The following is a 15,149-nucleotide window of genomic DNA, read 5'->3' on the forward strand; positions in this document are numbered from 1 at the left end:
GGGAAACCATGGAAACCCAGGTCGATGCTCACTTCCGGGTTGGCCAACATACGTCATCCCTCCACCACTCTATACTGTAAAAACACACGTTCAAGTTGAATGATAATAATAATATAATAATAATAATACATTTAATTTAGAGGCGCCTTTCAAAACACCCAAGGTCACCTGGTAATGCATGAATCTATTCATGCTATTCATGACAATTATTTTGGCCATGGTGGATCCAGATCTGTTCCGGAGCATTTCTGCACCTCGGGCAACAGCGCAGGGTTGCCAGGTCCTGCCTGCAAAAAACGTCCTGCCCACATACCGTTCAAAATCCACCCAAAATGTCCTAGAAGCAGCCCAAGTTGTTGTTTTAGCAGCGAAATGCATTGTGTGTGTGTGTGTGTGTGTGTGTGTGTGTGTGTGTGTGTGTGTGTGTGTGTGTGTGTGTGGGGTGTGTGTGTGTGTGTGTGTGTGTGTGTGTGTGTGTGTGTGCTTAGCACGCTATTTTGTTGAAATGCGACGTAATCCAGTGTTCACGAAAACGTACACTGTCAACGTATGCTTTTGGCGACTGGGTTGGCTCTCAGATAAACGTGTTTCTAACCATAGATATATATAGAACAGTGTTCTATATATATCTATGTTTCTAACAAGATGATATTGTAGCGTCACAGGGTTTGGGAGGAAGGGGCGGGCCTTCTGAGAGGGGGTTCCGGGGGTTTCCTTCCGGACGGGAGTTTTGGTTGTTGTAGTTTTCCGGTGGAGCTGTGCCTGCCCATCCGATTGTGGAATCCAATAAACCTGCTATCAAGCTTACTTCGCTCAATACCTCGCCTGTGGTTATTACAATATCATTAAAAGTTACATAAAGTAACGGTTAAATAACACAAACGCAGGAAACACGTGAGCTGCTAGTTTAGCGAAAGCAGCGTCCCTAGCCACCTGACGTCGTTGAAACATGCGAGCGAGCCGATTAAATCTTCCTAATAACTATAAAACTAAAGATCAGACACAATCACTGACTGAAGATTATACAAGTAAAAAGTATATTTCTCGCTAGAAATGTTATTAGAAACACGTTTAACGGTGAATCGATCCTAAAATATTGTATTTCCCATTAAAATCATAAAGATTAATAAAGATCATACACATTCACTGATTGAAGATTATGCAAGGAAAATGTAAATTTCTCGCTAGAAATGTCATTAGAAACACGTTTAATGGTGTATCTGTCCTAAAATATTGCATTTCCCAATCAGATAATAACGATTAATATGGCTACGTAACAATTTCACCAAATGCTAGGAGAACGTATCGCCCCCTGTTGGTGCTATTCCCCCATTCATTTCGAATGGAGAAGGACGCGTGTTCAGGGTGACGCTTTGGTCAGGCAAAGCGTGAGCCTGAACACGCCTTGCGATGTGGACAGACGTATCTATTTTACGCCTTGGCGTGATACCGGGTTGGTGTGTGGTGTGTGTGTGTGTGTGTGTGTGTGTGTGTGTGTGTGTGTTTGTGTGATAGAGAGTGGTTTGTGTGTGTGTGTGTGTGTGTGTGTGTGTCTCCTCACAAACCAGCCTCCATGTTGTCCCAAAATCACAGGGGCTGGTTGAAGCTCCTGTGTTACAAGCAAATAAAACTATAGCTCTGCTATTTAAACTAAATAGTGTCTATCACATTGATCACTGGCATATACACAATCATTATTGGACAGTATTGTTCTAACTTTAAAAAGAAACATGCTCATCAAAGCGGCTGTATTACAGAGTTGGTAAACTGACCGGCAACAAAGACAAATCAACAAAGCTAGTGAGATCACAATGGAACCCACCAGCGAGGGGAAGGAAATACGACAATCCCTGGTGTTTGACCCAGACCTGTGAAGGGTGCACTACAGAGCAGGAGCAGCAGTGCAGCTGGTGGACGCTCTGCTGTCTGGAAGAGGATGAACTCAGCGCTCAGATGAATGGACCATCGATCCGGCTCCATGAGAGACCACACTTGAATGCAGAAGAGAGAGATTGAGAGTGGGAACGTGAGAGAGTGAGAGAGATAAGGAGTGAAAGATGAACATGTGATGCAGAGGAAACAGCAAGGGTAATTGCCTGAATAAGTTTTTTCTAGGGAAATCATTGGGGACGGGATGGGGATGAATTGGCCTAAATACAAAACACGGTTCTCCTGGAACCGTCACCTTATCGTGGTGGAGAGGTTTGCGTGTCCCTGTGAACCTGAGAGCTGTGTTGTCTGGAGCCTTGTGCTCCTGGTAGGGTCTCTCATGCAGAGTGGTCTCAGGTGAGGGGCCAGACTAAGAATGGTTCAAAAAACTCCAATGAATAACGGAAAAAAGAGGAGATGTGACCCGGCCCGGAGGAAGCCCGGGGCCCCCGTCTGGAGCCAGGCCCAGACGGAGGGCTCGATGGCGAGCGCCTGGTGGCCGGGTTTGCCACGGAGCCCGGTCGGGCACAGCCCGAACAAACTACGTGGCACCCCCCCTCTCTTCATCTCATGGGCCCACCACCTGTGGGAAGACCCGTTGGGGTCGGGTGCGCAGCCACATGGGTGGCAGCGAAGGTCAGGGGTCTCGACGGACCAGACCCGGGCGGCAGAAGCTAGCTCTGGGGACGTGGAACGTCACCTCGCTGTGGGGAAAGGAACCAGAGCTTGTGAGGGAGGTGGAGTGCTATCAGTTAGATCTGGTGGGGCTTACCTCCACGCACAGTCTCAGCTCTGGTACCGTACTCCTGGATAAGGGTTGGACTCTATTCTTCTCCGGAGTTGCCAAGGGCGTGAGGCGCCGGGCGGGTGTGGGGATACTCATAAATCCCCGGCTGAGCGCCGCGGTGTTGGAGTTTACCCCGGTAGACGAGAGGGTCGCCTCCCTGCGCCTAAGGGTTGTAGGGGGGAAAACTCTGACTGTTGTTTGTGCGTATGCACCAAACAGCAGTTCAGAGTACTCGGCCTTCTTGGAGACCCTGAATGGAGTCCTGTATGGGGCTCCAGTAGGGGACTCCGTAGTTCTGCTGGGTGACTTCAACGCCCACGTGGGCAACGATGGAGACACCTGGAGAGGCGTGGTGGGGAGGAACGGCCTCCCTGATCTAAACCCGAACGGTCGTTTGTTATTGGACTTCTGTGCTAGTCATGGATTATCCATAACAAACACCATGTTCGAACATAAGGGTGCTCATAAGTGTACCTGGTACCAGAGTACCCTAGGCCGAAGATCAATGATCGATTTTGTGATCGTGTCATCTGATCTGAGGCCGCATGTTTTGGACACTCGGGTAAAGAGAGGGGCGGAACTGTCAACCGACCACCATCTGGTTGTGAGTTGGATCAGGGAATGGGGGAAATTTCCGGATAGACCTGGTAAGCCCAAACGCGTAGTGCGGGTGAACTGGGAACGTCTGGAGGAGGCCCCCGTCCTAGGTATCTTCAACTCACACCTCCGGCGGAGTTTTTCTAGCATTCCTGTGGAGGTTGGGGACATTGAGCCGGAGTGGGCTGTGTTCAAAGCCTCCATTGCTGAAGCTGCGGTGGCTAGCTGTGGCCTCAGGGTCTTAGGCTCCTCAAGGGGCGGTAACCCTCGGACACCGTGGTGGACACCGGTGGTCAGGGAAGCCGTCCGATTGAAGAAGGAGGCCTTCCGGGATATGATATCCGGGAGGACTCCTGACTCGGTTGCAGGGTACCGACAGGCCCGAAGGGCTGCAGCTGCTGCCGTGTCGGAGGCTAAGCAGCGGGTGTGGGAGAAGTTCGGAGAGGCCATGGAGAAGGACTTTCGGTCGGCACCAAAGTGTTTCTGGAAGACTATCCGGCACCTCAGGAGGGGGAAACGGGGAACCGTCCAAGCTGTGTACAGTAAGGAGGGGACTCTGTTGACCTCAACTGAGGAGGTCGTCGGACGTTGGAAGGAACACTTTGAGGAACTCCTGAACCCGAATAACACGCCCTCTATGTTGGAGGCAGAGCTCGAGGTTGATGGTGTTTCGTCGTCAATTTCCCTGGTGGAGGTCACTGAGGTAGTCAAACATCTCCGCAGTGGCAAAGCCCCAGGGATTGATGAGATCCAGCCAGAAATGCTAAAGGCTCTGGGTGTTGAGGGGCTGTCATGGTTGACACGCCTATTCAACATCGCGTGGGAGTCGGGTACAGTGCCAAAGGAGTGGCAAACCGGGGTGGTGGTTCCCCTGTTCAAAAAGGGGGACCAGAGAGTGTGTGCCAATTACCGGGGTATCACACTTCTCAGCCTCCCTGGTAAAGTCTACTCCAAGGTACTGGAAAGGAGGGTTCGGCCGATCGTCGAACCTCAGATTGAAGAGGAACAATGCGGTTTTCGCCCCGGACGTGGAACTACGGACCAGCTCTTCACTCTCGCAAGGATCCTGGAGGGGGCCTGGGAGTATGCCCATCCGGTCTACATGTGTTTTGTGGATCTGGAGAAGGCGTATGACCGGGTCCCCCGGGAGAAACTGTGGGAGGTGCTGCGGGAGTATGGGGTAAAGGGGTCTATCCTCAGGGCCATCCAATCCCTGTACTCCCAAAGCGAGAGCTGTGTTCGCGTCCTCGGCAGCCAGTCAGTTTCGTTCTCGGTGGGTGCTGGGCTCCGCCAGGGCTGCGCCTTGTCACCAATCCTGTTTGTGATATACATGGACAGGATATCGAGGCGTAGTCGTGGTGGGGAGGGGTTGCAGTTCGGTGGTCTGAGGATCTCGTCACTGCTTTTTGCGGATGATGTGGTCCTCATGGGATCATCGGCCTGTGACCTTCAGCACTCACTGGATCGGCTGGCGGCCGAGTGTGAAGCGGCTGGGATGAGGATCAGCACCGCTAAATCTGAGGCCATGACTCTTAGCAGGAAACCGATGGATTGCTTACTCCGGGTAGGAAATGAGTCCTTAGCCCAAGTGAAGGAGTTCAAGTACCTCGGGGTCTTGTTCGCGAGTGAGGGTACTATGGAACGTGAGATTGGCCGGAGAATCGGAGCAGCGGGGGCGGTATTGCGTTCGCTTTACCGCACCGTTGTGACGAAAAGAGAGCTGAGCCGCAAGGCAAAGCTCTCGATCTACCGGTCGATTTTCGTTCCTATCCTCACCTATGGTCATGAGGGCTGGGTGATGACCGAAAGGACGAGATCGCGGGTACAAGCGGCCGAGATGAGTTTTCTCAGAAGGGTGGTTGGCGTCTCCCTTAGGGATAGGGTGAGAAGCTCAGCCATCCGTGAGGAACTCGGATTAGAGCCGCTGATCCTTTACTTAGAAAGGAGTCAGCTGAGGTGGTTCGGGCATCTGGTAAGGATGCCCACTGGGCGCCTTCCTTGGGAGGTGTTTCAGGCACGTCCAGTGGGGAGGAGACCTCGGGGAAGACCCAGGACTAGGTGGAGAGATTATATCTCAACACTGGCCTGGGAACGCCTCGGGATCCCCCGTCAGAGTTGGTCAATGTGGCCCGGGAAAGGGAAAGTCTGGGGCCCCCTGCTTGAGTGCTCCCCCCGCGACCCGACCCCGGATAAGCGGAAGAAAATGAGATGAGATGAGACAAAACAGAAGGATTAATCGAGCGAGATGTAGGAGGGAGTTCAGAGTCCTAGCTCTCTGTGATAGGCTACCTCCTGCTGGTGATGGAAGGTGAATGTTCAATATAACTCTTTGCACATGCTGAGTCACCTCCAAAGTCACACACACACACGGTTGCCTGTGTGCATTGGTTTTTCAGTGTTTCTTTTGTGAATTTTACATAATGCATGTTTTAATTTCCAGAGGTAAATATGTTATGATGAAGCATTCAGCACTCAGCATAGGTGAGCTTGGGGCATTTATTTATCATTGAGTAATCACCAGTTTAAACTATACAGGTAGCAGTCCTCTTCACTATGGAGCCCATTCTGTGGCAGCTTACCTCCTCATTAGATCCCAGGATGTCTCCAGAAAAGGGTTTCTAGAGTTGATTCATCGCCACTAACTACCGGAGTCATGGACCTGTAGAAATGTCATCTGGTAAAATGCTGCTTTAAAAGGTAATTGCCACAAAGACAGAGAGCATGGGTCTGCAGCGGGCGCTTAGCGGAAGCCATATTAGCCGGGCCGGTCATGTGACAACATGAGAAATACTGATTGGATATATCGGCTGCGCCGATGCAACGTCACACGCACCACGGTTCCCTCGTGGGAATTGGTCAATCGGAAAGTATTTGTGACACTACGTGGAAATGCGATTGACAGGTACTGAGCGGGTTACCATGACAACCACTTATCACCTTGTCTACATCTATATGCGTGGCACTGTGTGTTTGCGTTACAAAGCGGGCGTCGGAAATGGTGAATCCTGCATTGATCCATGCAGCATATATCGTGTGTGTGTGTGTGTGTGTGTGTGTGTGTGTGTGTGTGTGGTGTGTGTGTGTGTGTGTGTGTGTGTGTGTGTGCAGGCGTGGCAGAGCAGTTTGCCATAGCGGAGGCTAAGCTCAGGGCCTGGTCCTCTGTGGACGGAGACGACTCCACTGATGACTCATACGATGAAGACTTTCTGCCTGCCAACGAGCCCGCCACACAGAGCACAGGTAACACACACACACACACACACACACACACACACACACACACACACACACACACACACACACACACACACACACACTTAAAAACAGTACTACACACACACACACCCACACACATACAGTTAAACGCAGTGCGCACACCACACACATACACCCACACACACACAGTTAAACACAGTACACACACACACAGTGAAACACAGTGCACACACACATACACACACACACACACCACACACACACACACACACACACACACACACACACACCACACACACACACACACACACACACACCACACACACACACACACACAACACACACAGTTAAACATAGTACACCCACTTGGGATCACAGATTACCTTAAAACAAATTATGTATTAAACTTCAAGGAAGGTGATTTCTTGTGGTAACTGCTGCATAACTTCACATCCGACGTCATGTGCCTCAATGGAAGGTCACACAAACAGCCTTGAATGTCAACAAAAGCAGGTTGGCACATCAGTAATGTCAGGAGCACAAAATGGCAGTGGCTAAGCCATGCCTCCAGACCCCGGTTTGCATGCCTGACATCACACCACTGTATCACCGGTGGAACGAGGGTAAACCAGCCCAGACATACTGGTGTTCAAAGGGTGATACTGCCACAGGATTCTAATAGTGTGAATAGAATTGACCTTCTCTCAAAAAAGTCATTGAATGTCTTTTGTTCTACTACAACAAGATTCTGCTATAGCGTGTAACGGTAACCCATAAAAGTACAGCTGGCCATACGTTTACGTGTGAACAGAAGTGACACCTTCAGACCTTATTCTGTTAAAGGAGACGTATTATACCACCAGGAGTGAGTGTGATTACCCTTACAAGCCGTTTCGAAAATCTGCCCAATATGACATCACTAGTGGGCGTGTCCACCTAGATGTGTGCTGGATAGATCAGTCTACCAGCCTACCCAGTTGACTGAAGTAAACGTTGCTCATCTATCCAGCACAGATCTAGGTGGACACGCCCACTAGTGATGTCATATGGGGCAGATTTTCAAAACGGCTTGTAAGGCTAATCACACTCACACCTGGTGGTATAATATGTGTCCTTTCACGTATCGAACTCAACTATTACCCCATGACCTTGTGTCGTACCACATCCGGAGTTTGTGATTGGTTAGACCTCTAATATATAAACTTCTTTCTATATTGTGATTCCAACTTATCAGGACAATTGTAAAAGTTGGCCCTTGCCTCTCAAGGCCCTATTAAATATAAATTATTCATTCTCTCTCTCTCTCTCTGTGTCTCTCTGACTCTCTCCTTCCCCCCTGTGGTCCAGATCGGTCTGTCATGGATCTTATTGTCCCAGTGCCCTAGTTTTCATGCACTTCCAACATATTTTTTGTTCCCTCACGCAATTTGATATCCCTCTTGCAATTGAATATAATTCCCCTCACTGCAGACGGTCTCTGGCTGTGCGCTGTACCAGGGCTCTATGAACTCTCTGGATACATGCCTGTGTGCACGCTCAAATGACCGGAAGGGGGTCATTCATGCAACTTAGGAAATCCCATTGGATGGAAGCACCAGCACCCTCCGTATACCAACAAATAAACACATCAGCTCCACGTTAATGTCTCCCATCTCCCCGTCGATGACTGCATACTTTCTGTTGGGTAAATGCCATGATGTCTGTGGGCTGGAAGAGCAAGTGTGCATTCTTTTTAAATATTGAATCCACATATTGCCTGTTTGCACCATGGAATGTCTTTACCCGAAGACATTGAATCACCAATTACCCGTTCAACATTTCAAAGAGTGTGGTTCCCTGATATGGTAATCTGATATGCTGCACTTTAACATCTCCCGGTCTTCACGTTGCTCTCTGCAGACCAACAAGGCACATATTAACATCCAGGCCAGCGAGCTGAAACCTGATCTGAATCCAGTGCTGAGAGCCCAAAGTGCTTACTGAATGCTCTCTCCTGGATGTAAAGGCAGTTCCTTGGCTGGGATACAGTGGGTGCTCAGGCCTCAACAGTACTCTGAGCATCCTCTATAGGCTTCGGCAGTCAGGTGGTCACTCTGATACCCTCTTGGTTTGCCTATGAACTTAAAATGGCGTTTTCAAAGAATGTCTGATATTTGAGGGAGTACAGTTCAGTGTAATTTAACTAAATTTGAATTGAGAAAACTAGGAAAAAAAAGACGTCACACTCAGAGCTCTACAAAAACTTTTTTTTTCAGGAGCACTCGTGCCCCTAAGTTAAAAAATGTAGGAGCACAGGAAAAAAAAATGGGGCGTTTTTGTTAAGAACATTTATTAGCGTGCAGATATTGCACACACCAACAGCACCAACTTACTAAAGCAAAATTAAGACCAATAAATAGACAAGATTACATTTAGGCTACACAAAACAGCACCAATTTCGGCTTCCACCGTACCAGGGTTATTGGGCTGGGACTGGGTGCGATTTATATATAAATTGGGACAGCGAGAATGCCTAGTGGACTCGATGTGTTTCATCACAGCATTGTGTATCAGATTAGGGTTCCCCGTTCTAAACAGAGAGGAGCCTGCCATTGCCGATGGGGCTTCCTTACAAAATGTACAGACTTAGCATCATAATCTAGCCACCTGAACTCCTTCAACCAGTCGGGGGTTGAATTTGTAGACTTTATCGACTACAGTAACAGCATTAACTTTCTCCACGCAGTCTATTCATAATATTGTAATGACCACGGAAAAGGCAGTAAATGAAGTATTGATTAGACAGATTTAGATACCTAATAAACCGTTGGAACACACAAGACTGGTAACCATAGCAACGTAGGTAAACAAACCCGCTAAACCCTCCCGTAGCGCTCCCCGCGCTACGGCGATCCGGGGGCGCACAGAGCTTTTGGCCGTGATATTATCTATACAATACAGTTATATTATATTATATACTATAATATAGAGCTCGGGGAGTCGTAAACGGCAACAATCACTTTCTCCTCCATGCTGCGGTTCACCCCGGACTGCACTGCAGGGAACGGTTGGCCGGTTGAAAACTGATTGGCTGTTACGTTACGCACGTCACTCAGTGGCCACGCTGTTGAACGCTGATTGGCTGTCATCACGCGAATGTCGCGGCAAAGTTTAATATTTCAACTCGAGCAAAAGTGGCGTGCTGCAAATCCACCTGAAATCCACGTGAACGCGCTCGCCCGTGCCGGGCAAAAGTGTTGCGATGCAAATGGAATCTCTGCTTTGTATGGAATCGTTTTGCCCCTTCGCGTTTGGTGTGAACGCACAGTAGTGCGCTGTGGAGAAGTCACTCGCACACGTGCTCCTGTTTTGTTTTTCTCGTTCGCACGCCGAAATATTCACTCGCAAATGCGAGTGAAATGGGCACACTGTAGAGCCCTGGCCACACTATTAGGGAAGTAAAGTTTGAGCGTAAACAAGCTGTTTCAAGCCCTTATTGAGGTCTCAGGTCTCCCTGGCTCAGACTTAGATTTTTCTAGCTTAGCTCACCTAAAACATGTACACATACGTAGGGTCTAAAGCATGTCTACATCTAAAGCAAAGGGAAAAGTCGAAAAAGCATGATATCACCCCTTTAATACCGGACTGTACCGCTTCATTGTAAATTGTTTTGCTCTCTTTTGATTGGTTGACAATCACCAAGGCTTATTGGTAGTTTAGTAGACGTTATGGAACCGAGTAAAATTAAAAATACAAAGTCCATGTTCCCCATGAAGCGGAGGTGTCTTGCCTCGCCCTAAAGGGGCTTATTTTTTGATAATGACCAGCAACGTTCTAAACATTATCCCGCTTATTATACGGCTACTTGCCAAAACGAAAAAAATTACTTCACACCGTGTGTCTTTTTGATCAGCAGAGAAATAATCCTCCAAGACGCTGATGGCGCTTAGCAACCGAATGCGCTGGGGTTGATAAGTTACCGGACTACTTGCGGAGTGTTACCAAAGGCGTCAATCAGGAGCAATAAATCCACTTTTCTTGACAGCGGTCATTATATGCTTAGCAACAAGTCAATTATCGTAAAATAATTAACCAGGGGAAGTCTAGAATTCTCATGCAAGTCAACGGAGCATTCCGCAGCATTGAGAAGAGCCTTGTAAAAATATATAGAATGTTCATGGTTTAAAATGGGGCTTCCTTTAACGTGTCTGTAAATAAAGCAAACAAGTCACATTGTTGTATGCAGCCTATATACAATCGGAGTGTTTCCTTCATGGTCTTTGTCTTGTTTCATTCATGGTCTTTGTCAAGTGGTTTCGTTCATGGTCTCTGTCTGGTTGTTGGTCTTTGTCTGGTTGTTTAATTTATTGTCTTTGTCTGTTTGTTTCATTCATGGTCTTTGTCTGGTTGTTTCATTGACAGACTTTGTCTGGTTGTTTCATTGACAGACTGTCTAGTTGTTTTATTCATGGTCTTTGTGTGGTTGTTTCATTGACAGACTTTGTCTGGTTGTTTCATTCATGGTCTCTGTCTGGTTGTTTCATTCATGGTCTGTATCTGGTTGTTTCAGTCACAGCCTTTGTCTGGTTGTTTCAGTCAAAGCCTTTGTCTGGTTGTTTCATTCATGGTCTTTGTCTGGTTGTTTCATTGACAGACTTTGTCTGGTTGTTTCATTCATGGTCTCTGTCGCGTTGTTTCATTCTCTGTCTGGTTGTTTCATTCATGGTCTGTGGTTGTTTCCTTCATGGTCCTTGTCTGGTTGTTTCATTCACAGTCTTTGTCTGGTTGTTTCATTCACGGTCTCTGTCTGGTTGTTTCATTCATGGTTTTTGTCTGGTTGTTTCATTCATGTTCATCGTCTGTTTGTTTCCTTCATGGTCTGTGTCTGGTTGTTTCATTCATGGTCTTTGTCTGGATGTTGGTCTTTGTCTGGTTGTTTCATGGTCACTGGTTGTTGGTCTTTGTCTGGTTGTTTCATGGTCTCTGTCTGGTTGTTGGTCTTTGTCTGGTTGTGTCATGGTCTCTGTCTGGTTGTTGGTCATTGTCTGGTTGTGTCATGGTCTCTGTCTGGTTGTTGGTCATTGTCTGATTCGATTCATTCATTGTCTCTGTCTGATTGTTGTACTTTGTCTGGTTGTTTCATGGTCTGTCTGGTTGTTTCATTCATGGTCTCTGTCTGGTTGTTGGTCTTTGTCTGGTTGTTTCATGTTCTTTGTCTGGTTGTTTTGTTCCAGAGGTCTCGTCGCCGTTCCCTCCTTACCTGAAGGACCTGATTCACAGCCAGATGTGCCAGAACCTGAGCCTCAGGGGTCTCTGCTGTGAGGGGCCCGGTGGCGGGGGCGGGGCAGAACCCTCCCCCACCTCCGACTCCCCGGACACGCTGTGCTCCAGCCTGTGCAGCCTGGACGAGCTACACCCATTGCTACGTGACCTAGGCACCTCCGGCAAACCCCATCGCCATCCCCACGGCAACGCCACCGAACTGGCCGCCAAGATCCTGTCTGTGCTGCAGGGGGGCGAGGAGCTGCTGCTGGCCCGCCTGCAGCGTGCTGCCGCCGGCCCTCCCTCGCCCGCCGGGGGCAGCGGTGGGGGGCAGGACTCCCCCTGCTACTCGGCCTCCTACTCTGAGACCTACCTGTCGCCGGGAGAGGAGGAGGAGGGTGACGATGGGCCCTGCAAGGGCTACAAGACAACCGTGTGCCAGGTGGGGAGGAGCACCAACCCTGCCGGAGGGTGTCGGACGTGGCCTCCTCTGGGGTGGTCTCCCTGGACGAGGAAGAAGAGGAGGGCCAGGAGAGGCAGGCCAACAGCCAGTGACTCCTGGTGTCAGCTGGGAGCGACAGCTGGCCCTCACCGCTCCTCCCACTCATCTCTGTTCTTTGGTTTTCCATGACTCGCTCCACTTCCCCCATGAATCTTGAAAACGGTCCATATTGCCTTATTTGTACAACAATTTAAAATCTCATCTTTCCAATTCTCCTGAGTTGTTCGACCCATAACTCACTGACCCTCCTCCCCTCCAGAGCTCAAATTCTGTCCTTTGATCTTCTATCCAAAAGCTTTTTGTTTTGAGGCGTCCAAACAATCTTTTCTATGTGTGATAAAGAGCAGTGGCCTGGCTATGAAGGCCTTCAGTGAACCTGTGCACTGGACCCTGCTGATTGGCTGGCTGTTCGGGTGTACCCAGGGCTGCTGATTGGTTGGTAGGGATTGTACCTGGGGAGGAGAAATGCACTCTGGAAAGTACTTTTTTGGATTACAAGTGGACCAAGTCCAAACACTTGAATTTTGCATGTGTCTTTTGCAAGTGCTATAACCAATGGGCTTAGCCAGAGCACAGTTTGTAACCTTCTAGGCTGTTCTGTGTGACCTTCTCAGCCCTGCTCGTGGATGAAGCCTGTCCAACGGGCGGGCAGGTCCACACCGCATCCTGGGACCTGCCTGCCTTCCCTTTGACCCCCTTTCTTTCTTTTATTGCCAGAGACCGATAGCATCCTTAAATGGGCATGGCTTGCTGCGTATGCCAAACTATTATATTATCCCAGTCACAACCATTATGAGCAAATGCTGGAATGTTTTCATAAGTGACGGGACATTAGTATGTATGTCTGTATTTCAACAAAATTTAAACTATGGGGGGAGAAAGACGACAAGGCTGTGTGACAAATGACTTGAGCCGAGATGATTTGCTTTTATTGTGCTAGGTTCAAGTCATCCTGTGGTGGTGGTGGGGTTACCCAGGAGCGATGGGACCACCAGGTTCCCTAACATGGGGGTGAACTCTGTGTTGAAGACATTCAAATGGAAGCTAAACACACAACAGCTGTGACCCCATAACCAAGCAAACTGAAACATCGCTGAGAGGAGGTTCCTGACCCTTTGGTGGATGAACAGGAAGAGAAAGAAACGCTTGAGGGCCCAGAGGTCCCTAGCCCCAGAGCAGAGGCCGGTGGTCGCATCGGAGGTTTTCTATATTTTTGTATGCGTTGTCTTGCTTTGATCTCTTTGCCTAATGCGATGTGCCAGTGTATGTGTTTTTTGCACGAAGCTAGCGTGGTGGCTGTAGTCTTCTCCTCTTTCTTCGTTATCACTGTGTGATATAGTCTACTGGGAAAAAAAAACAAACAAAACTAAATGTGAAAAAGATTTTTTTTCAAAAGCAGATACTGTGATTTGGTTGGTTATTGTCATTGTCATCCCGCCCTCCTCCATCCTACTGAGAGTGTCTGGTTTCAACTCTGATTACCACTTCCTGTCATACTGAGTACTGATGAGCTTTGCCTTTTATTTGATACTCCCTCTTTTCTAAGACAAGGTTCCTAGGTTTCTAGACGTCTAGGTGTTCCTTAGTGTATCTTCTTGGAGGAGGCGGTGGGCGTTAAAGGGCATACTTAAAGATACAGTACATTCACGCCTCCATACTGCGCTGCCAGGAGTCCCGCCCACGAGTCCACTCCCACATCCCCTAGAGGGACTGTCATTCATGCAACTCAGGAAATCCCATTGGAGGGTCTCCCGTCTCCCCGTCGTGACTGCATACTTTCTGTTGGGTAAACGCTGCGATGTCCATTAGCTGGAAGAGAAGGCAAGTGTGCATTTAAAAAAAAGAATCACATTGTGTCTTCATATCCTGCGTTGACCCCGTTTTGTTTGTTTGGCAAAAAAAAGCCTCAATCTTTTGTGAGTGTGACTGTGTGTGCGTGCACAACTGATTCTGGTTGTTTTTTGTAAGTGCACGCGTCCTGTGCGTTTCCTACAATGTCAGCAGGCTGGTTAAGCATGCGATGTCCGCTCCTAACCCCTGTCGCAGCAGTTCCCTTTAAACTGTATGGGGTGGATAGAAATCTCATTGAGCTTTAAGCAGTGCCGTTAAGCAGTAATTAGAGATGGAAATAAGGGAAAATAAGAATGGCTAACCATCTGACCTAAGCCACAGGGATGAAGAGGATTTCTCCCCCCCCCCCCCCCTTTTTTGTAGCAAATAAAAGTTGAGCAGCTCAAGTGTTTACATTAAGGTCAGCACCTAGCAGGGTCTACATCAGGAAGAGACGAGCAGTGGAGAGAGTGGGTCGTAAACTCAGGGGGAAACCATAACGCTGTGCCTTCCATTCCTTCTGCCCTTGCATCATGCAGTTCTCTCCCTCACACATCCACCCGTCACCCCACCCATGTTTCATGAGCACGGCAGTCACATCAGAACATGGGAGAAATCCTCACAGCCATCTGCAGTCCAGGGTCGTAGCTGGTCATAGCGCCAAACACAAAGAGAAACAGAAAGAGAGAGACGGAGAGAAACGGAGAGAGATACACGGACAGAGACGGAGAGAGACAGAGAAACAGACAGACGGCGAGAGAGAGAGAGAGAGACAGAAACAGAGAGACGGCGAGAAAGTGAGACAGAGAAACATAGAGAGATAGAGAGAGAAAGAGACAGAGAGAGATAGACGAACAGAGACAGAGAATCAGAGAGACAGAAACAGAGAGAGAGAAACAGACAGAACCAGAGAGAGAGAGAGACAGAAACAGAGGGTCACAGAAAGAGGGAGAGCCCACATTGGCACCTGAGCCCTGGGTGCTGCAGTATCCCATGATGTCCTTTTCATTTTGGGGTATGATCTGCGTCACTGTCCTCTGAGTGGAC

General features: G+C 48.7%; 1 pseudogene; it reads left to right on the forward strand.

Moving 5' to 3' along the window:
• Window positions 1-6,202: 6,202 nt before the first annotated feature.
• Window positions 6,203-13,613, forward strand: LOC130405709 (protein FAM131A-like; annotated as a pseudogene).
• Window positions 13,614-15,149: the final 1,536 nt, after the last annotated feature.

Source organism: Gadus chalcogrammus, chromosome 16, assembly GCF_026213295.1.
Source record: "Gadus chalcogrammus isolate NIFS_2021 chromosome 16, NIFS_Gcha_1.0, whole genome shotgun sequence".
Classification (NCBI taxonomy): Eukaryota; Metazoa; Chordata; class Actinopteri; order Gadiformes; family Gadidae; genus Gadus; species Gadus chalcogrammus.